We start from the raw sequence: 7,725 nt of genomic DNA, 5'->3' as shown, positions 1-7,725 counted from the left end.
CCTTCATTTTGGGCGTTGGGTATTTTGTCTCAGCAACGAGAGAAAAGTAACCAAGACAGTATACTGAACCCACATTGTGGGAACTCCATAAACTTAAATCTCCTCATTCCTGGAGATTTAAATCAGAACAGCTATGAGGGGCCCAGGAATTTAAGTTACACATTCTTAAAAAGTCCTTAATGACTCAATTCTGGCCCTGCCTGATCTCTGGTCAGCTGCTCTGGTGGCCAGCAGGGATGGTCAGGAATTATTCAAATGAACTGCGTCATTTAAGGCAATATTAGTATCCAGGATGTCTCTCTGGCCTGAGACACTTTTGGACACAGAACTCTACAAATAGCCTCACCAGTGTAGAATAGAATGACTCAGCACACATCATGAAATTGTGTTGGATATGCAAGCAGTCAGCACTAGGCTGTCTTTGGAAGAAGGAATTCTCTGTCTTATTTACAGTTTGCTACTTCTCCTCAGTGTGTCACATTTTATATTTTCTTTTAAGAGTCTGGGAAGTCTTTCCATCAGGAAGGGCTACTCGGCACATGAAGATATTGCTCTTCGTTTCCAAGCAGTCAAACTTCTTGGGTCAGCCTGGTACTTTCTCAGGGCTGAGAATTCAGCTTGGAAAGTAATTCAATGCATGATTGTCTTTAAATAGAAGCTACACCTAGAGATTGCTTTGTAAGATAAAGAAATGAATTCCAGATTGAAATTCTATCAGCTTGCTAAAGGTCTCAATTCTGTGTGCACTTTAGAGTACATGTAGTGAGCTTTAAAATATTGATGCAGATTTTCACCCATAGGCATTCTGATTAAATCAGTCTGTGGGATGGGTTTGGGCATCCTTTTTTAAGCTTCCCAAGAGATTCTAATGAATTAATGAATGGAGAAGATTCGAACATGATGCCTTCCTAGTTGATTCTATTATGCTCTTTGAAACCAGGTGAGCCTTGCTGTACATATGGGATCCAATGCTTAATAGCTATGTGACCTTGGTCATAGTTTTCTGAGCCAGAGATATCCATGTGTGTATATGGCCTGGGGTGAGATGGAGGGAATCGAGGGAGAGGCCCACCCTAGATGCTAGTGAGTAAAAGAGTATGCTGTTTCTAGCAAATTTAAAACGATAACCAAAGGAAATAGAAATCAATCTGCTTTTGGTTTCTATTGTGTACTGGTGACTCAAACCAGTGTTATAATACTCCTTCCATCTGTGTTTTTAACTTTCAGTTACCTCTTGTCTACCAGAACCTAAAAATGATACATGGAAAATTCCAGAAATAAATAATTTATAAACTTTACATTGACTACAATTCTAAGGAGCATTAGGAAACTTCTCAGTGTCCTACTGGGCCCAGACAGTGATGTGAATCATCCTTTTGTTTAGATATCCATGATGCATACACTGCCCAGATATCTAAGTAGCCATCTCTGTAAACAGATTGACTTCAGCTATCACAGTGGTTGTTTTCAAGTAACACTTATTTTACTCAATGACCCTGAAGTGTGAGGCTAATGCTGGTAATTTTATAACAGGATGGTTATTCTGATTGTTCTACATCTTATTTTTGTTAATCTCTTACTATACTGAATTTATAAGTTAAACTTTATCATAGGTATGTGCAAATGGGAAAAGCATGGTATATATAAAGGGTTCCATAATCTGTGCAATTTCAGCCATCCCCTGGAGGTCCTGGAGTGCATACTTGTGGATAAGGAGGGATACTGTAGTCACAGGATGCTCTTCTCCACAGGGCTATTTCCAACCTCACTTCCTACCTGCAACTTTGGTATGCCATGGAGCTTAAGTCACTCATCTATAAAGTTGAGTACAATGGAGATAAAACTCCTGATTTGTAGGGTTGTACTTGTAATTTAGAAATAGTGTATCTGAACTGTTGATCACTCTCTTATAGTGGCACGTTTACCAGCTTGCCTAGTTTAAATCCCAAATCCATCACTGTAGCCTTGAGGAAGTTACTTAGTCTCTCTTTCCTGTTTCATAGTGCTGCCTCATTAATGAGTTAATATACACAAAGCTCATGTAATCTTGCTTGGCACTTACTAAGCCCCCAGTTAATATCAGGTGTTGGTAGTGATACATATTTTTTGCTAGTAATTATTGTTTTATAGCTCATAAACATTTTCTACATACCATTTATTTATTTGGTCTTTTTGAGGCAGAGTCTCGCTATGCAGTTCAGGCTGGCCTTGAGCTCGCTTTGTAGCCTAGGCTGGCCTCGAACTTGCAACGATCCTCCTGCCTCAGCCTCCCATGTGCTGGGATTACAAGCATGTGCCATCGGGTCTGTCTTGCCATTTATTTTCTTACAGACCCAAAGCTAGAATGTTACCTCTCCCATAAAGATGTCAAAAGAGACAACTCCCTGAACTTCCTTGGTGCCAAGTTCCTTGTCTAATCTAAAAATACCATGTTTTCATTTATTTCCTCACATTACTGTATCCTTATGCAGGAAACAGATAGACCTCACTGTCAACATTTCAGATAAGTTATGCTGACCTCCAGTCTCCTGCCTCCACTCTGTTGACATCATTTTTCTAGTGTATAATCTCAGGAAAAGTAGTTGAAAGGATGTATGTTAACCCATGTGGAATTCTGGTAAAGTAAAATTTTGGTTTATGAATTGCTGTATCACTTGATCTTATTCACTATAAAATATTATTTATAATAACTTACACTATTTAGCATTTATGGTGTGATATGGTATGCTGTGCATTCTGCGTACATCATTCCATTTAATTTGCCTCACAGTTCCGTTCGGTATCTGTTCTTGTTCCACAAGTGTGACAGTTAAGACCAGGGAGGAAAAATACTGGTGTGATAAGTGGCAGCCTTGATCCCAGGTCTCCGTCTCTAAAGTCTTACGTATTTAACAACCACCACTGTCAGCACATGTGTATACATCCCTTATTTTTAGCACATATTGTCTAAAGGGACGTTGGTGAGTTTACATTCTGAAATTTCAGATATGCATTGTAGAAGTGCAAAGTCAAGCCAAGTTTTCATTCCCTTCACTGAATTAGATCTATAAATGTAGAACTCTAGATAGAGTGTATTTTACCCAGAATTCAGAACCAGTGCATCCCACTCATGAGGACAGTCTTGCACGTAACCCTAGCAACTTTATTGGGTAGTTTTCAGGTCTTCATTCCATTAGGAGAAGCCTATCCCTGCTATCCTCATACCTGAAGAGGCCAGGCATCAGCTGGCAGCTGGTACAGCAGACATTCGCCCTTGTCATCTGGGTCCATCCCAAGCCACTGGGTGGGAGAATCACTTCTGGTTGATGCTTTTGTTGGGGTCCCTTCTTGGCCAGAACAATGCTCTTGTACTTTTCCATCTCCACCGTCCACAGACATATATCTTCTTTCCTCACAGATCCGTTTATTTTCTAACTCATTATCACAGTTGCCATTACAATTACAATTGGCTTCTTAATTCATATTTGCTCTAATCATCGTGACAATCATGGTTAATTCAAAGCAGCTCTTGTTGTTATCATTATCATTCATTTATTCAGTTTCATTTTTAATATAATTATGGCTTAAACCAGGGCATTCCAGGCCTCCATGGGGCAAGGGCACCCCGAGCAATGTCATGCAATCAAAATAGCATGGTCCTCTTATGGAAAAAACAAGATTGTAATTATACAAGAACTCGAGAAGGAAAAAAAATCCCTCCCGATTCATCACTCTTGAAAACTGTTCTAATTTTCCCCATGTTTCTTTCTAAATTAGTAGAATGCTTTTGCACTATAGTAATCATAGTTTGACTCTAAAGTTTGTGTATTTTCTTTTGGTTAACAGTATCCCAAATAAAGTTGTCCACCTTGTTTTACTGTCCCTATACATTTCATATTGGATTAGAATTTGAATCTCTCATTTCTTGATTTTCAGGTTATTAACACAGCACTGAAGATAGGAGCTATGGCTGAAAACATAGTTGTACTGAGATTCTGAGCAGTAGTTTCTGAGCTGCTCTGCATGCACGGTTTATAACACTTTGCTAGTCTCATGAGACTTTTGTGAGCAGCCAGTGTGTGGGTCAATGTGCAAATAATTGGCAGACACCCAGAAAAGGGAGGTTGCTCTTCCACTGTCAACTCTAAAATTTTGACCCCAATGATCTATTGTTGATCAATAGCTCGTTCTTTGAGTCTTAAAAGCTTGGTAGTAGAGATTCCTTTTAGAACACAGCTATTTCTTGGGATTAATAGGCATTCTAAATGAGTGCTTGCATTTTGTGAGCTAGCTGCCCTGGAAAAGCAGCCCTGGGAGGCCAGACTTGGTCATTTTGTGGGACCCAGCCCAAGAATACCTTAAAGACAGCTGTTGCTTTTCAATCTTTTGTCCCCAGGCCAAAAGGCCTAAAGTCTACATATTTGTAAAGTATCTATGTACTATTATGGTTTATGTCTGTGTGTCCCCCCAAAGCCTCATGCGGCCATGGGGCAGGCTATTAGAGTTTAATTATGGGTGTGAGAGCTGCACCCGCCCTGGGGTGGATAATTTGCATATGTAAGAGAGAGGAAAAGAGTGCTTGAGGCCAGTCCTCCTCCACCATTCTGCCCTGGTGTGTGCTGGTGCTTTTGCTGTTGTCTGCCACCCTGAGCTGTAGCTCTCTGCCTTATAATCTGCCAAGTACAGACTGAAACCTCCATGAACTGTAAGCGAAATAAACCTTTCCTTCCTTAATTTTGGGCATCAGGTATTTTGTCCCAGCAGCAAGAAAAAAGTAACCAAGACATGTACTAATGTTATTTATTGCCAAAAACAATGTTAAACTTAAAGATACATTTAAAATTGTAAACATCTTTCATAAATTCACTGCATTCATATAACTGTTATATTTAGAAACCAGTAATTGTGATCTATGTGGAATTTGGTATTCTGCTTTCCCATGCTGCTACCAAGGGCCATAACCTTCATTTCTACTACCTGCAGCGCAGGGGGTGAAGTTAACATCCTGTAATGTACTAGCTCATCTCCCTGAGGCTGGACATTCAAATTGCTTTCAATGTTTTGCTATGAATCATAGTACTGCAATGATCAATTTCATTTAATAATCATTTTTTGTATTTTAAAAATGCTTCTCAGAGCAAATTCCCAGGAGTAGGATTAGGGACTGATAGGGAATAAGCTACTTAATTGTGCCTGAAGCACCCTGCCGTAGCTTTTTAAAAGATTTGTAACAATTTAACACTCATTTCTTTAATATAGCAAATACTTTACTTGCATTCGGGGTAGTCAATTCATATCAGTTCTCCAAAATCATAGGAAAGTAAATTGAGAGAATTTTCTAAAATAATAAAGGATCGCCATACTACTTTTTGAACAAGTAAACAGTCATTCACTGCTTTCCCTTCCCTTCCCCACTCCACATCTCCCCCTCCCTTCCCCTTCCTTTCTCTTCAATAAACCATTCTTTCATTTTGTGTTAGGATTCCGAGGTGAAGATGCAAGGCGGGAGTGGCCTGACAAGGGAGAATAGGAGTAACTGAGGTTGATATGGTGCATTATCGTATAGGATAAATAATCCCAACATTGAATGTAACAAGAGCTTTCTAAAGGGTAAAGAGAAAATAGTCCCATTTAACAGATGACAGAACTGAGACTCAAGAAGATGTTGTTACTTGATCACGATCACCTGGCTGGTCAGCTTTCTGGCTGAAATACTGGCTCCTACCTCTTGATCTTTTTCCTCTTTACCTTTTAGATGCACTTTCCATTTGCCTAAAGGAGTTTAATTATTGAACAAATCAGGGAAGTAAATAGTTGAGTGCAGATGTCTATGATAAAAAGCTAGCATTTACACAGTTTTCTGTGCACCCAAAGAAAGTATTATAAGGTTGCTTCTATTATCTTTATAAGTGAGCAAGTAGAATTACAGACAGACTAAGTAACTTGACCAAGATCACAGAGCTAAGAGTCAAGGCAGAGCCAGGATTTGAAACTGGCAAGCACAACAGTGGAGCTTCTGTTTTTAACTTGAATGTGTAAGGGTAGTTGGAGCCATGAACATGTCTTGGGACCTCGGACACATTTCTTATTTTTCTCTCAGCTAAATTCCTTCTTGGTCCTGAGAAGGGACCTTCTTCTACCTGCTGCTGGTTGAAGAAGGAGCTTTAGGACTCTACCTGCAATGTCAAGAGTGATACGGACCATATGGGGGAGCCGACCACGGCTTCTCTGGCACTTCTGAACTTAGGTTGTCTATGGAGAGGCCTGTGGCAAAAAGAAGAGGTTCTGAATTCCCTTTGCTCTCCCCTTTTATGCTGTGCAATGGGAAACCAAAGCAAAAAACCTTTGAAGCTGTTTTCTATCTGAAAATAAACAGACCCTCTTAGTGAAAGACTCCAGCCTTCTAGTGGGATTTCAGGAAAGTTGCCCTGATTGCCAACCCCCTAGAGACAGCTACCTGGTAGGAAGAGTGACACAGAGCTGGCCACCAGAGCTATTCACCACGTGTCTTTATCCCGTTCACCAAATTTATTCCTCATAATTTCCATTCTTTTAAAGCCACATGAATGAGATACTTGGAGCATCACTTAAATAATAATAAATAATAATAATAATAATTCAATTACTCTGCTGACTATTAATGAGCTTGATTCTTGCCTTCTGTTCAGATTGGCAGTGGACATGTTTTGAGTTGATGAAGAGCATGGGAAAGAAGAAAGGGCCTGATCTAGGAGAATGATTTATGCAGCATCCCCTGAGGTTCTCACAGAACTCTGTTCTTCTTGCCCACCCATCCTTTTGGTTGTTATGGCTGTTCCTGGCCACCCTAAAATAATACCTACAAAAATAAAATGTTCCTGGTCCCAGGATTGACCTTCCAACTCACAGTATGGTCTTTGGGAACATGTAACACATGTTTTTCATTCTCACTTCCCCAAGTCCCAGGAAAGGAAATGTTCAATTCTCCCAGGCTTTGACTTGGAAGTCTATGTTTCTGATTCTACAGTGGAAAAGACCACTTTCTTATATGGTTTTGACGTGCAAAATATCTATAAAATATTAAACCTCATGAGATTGACAGGAGAATTGATGTACTAACTTTTCTTGGGAAGCTGGGTGATCTGATAACTAGCCATGGATTTCCCACTTGACAGCACTGAGCAGAGGACACCACACCATTATAACTTGGGTTTACAGTGCATGATTTAAAGTATACTTAAATGGCCTGTCAAATTCTATTTGGCCCATGGATTAGCTGCCTGCTGTTCCTGCCCAAAAGAGTGACCACTGGAGGACAAAGGTAGGGGCAATGTTGCTAGTAAAGTGAAGACAGCTTGTCAACCAGGACAGGGCATGCACATGTACCATAATTCTGTGTGCTGTCACTGCCCACCACTGAGCGATGCCCAAGGAATGTGCGTGTCTGTGTGTGCATGTGTGTGTGTGTGTGTGTGTGTGTGTGTGTGTGTGTGTAATCATGGTCAATGTTCTAAGGACCTAACCCTTTCTTGACAGCCCACAGTTGGTTGCTGAAATGGGTTGCTTTGTTGACACCATCATTATATTAGTTGTTAAGGAAAAATGTTTTTTCCAGTGTCTACTATTCATCTCACATTTTTCGCTTGTTGTGTAAAATAAAGCTTTACCCAGACAGCCAGGAAAGCAGATGTTTCATGCATTTTGCACAAACACAAACACTGCCTCTTGCCTTCACAAGCCTCAACCTTTATGCCCCTAGACAAGGGC

Source organism: Chinchilla lanigera, unplaced genomic scaffold, assembly GCF_000276665.1.
Source record: "Chinchilla lanigera isolate Chin_1 unplaced genomic scaffold, ChiLan1.0 scaffold00030, whole genome shotgun sequence".
Classification (NCBI taxonomy): Eukaryota; Metazoa; Chordata; class Mammalia; order Rodentia; family Chinchillidae; genus Chinchilla; species Chinchilla lanigera.
This window is presented reverse-complemented; position numbering follows the sequence as displayed.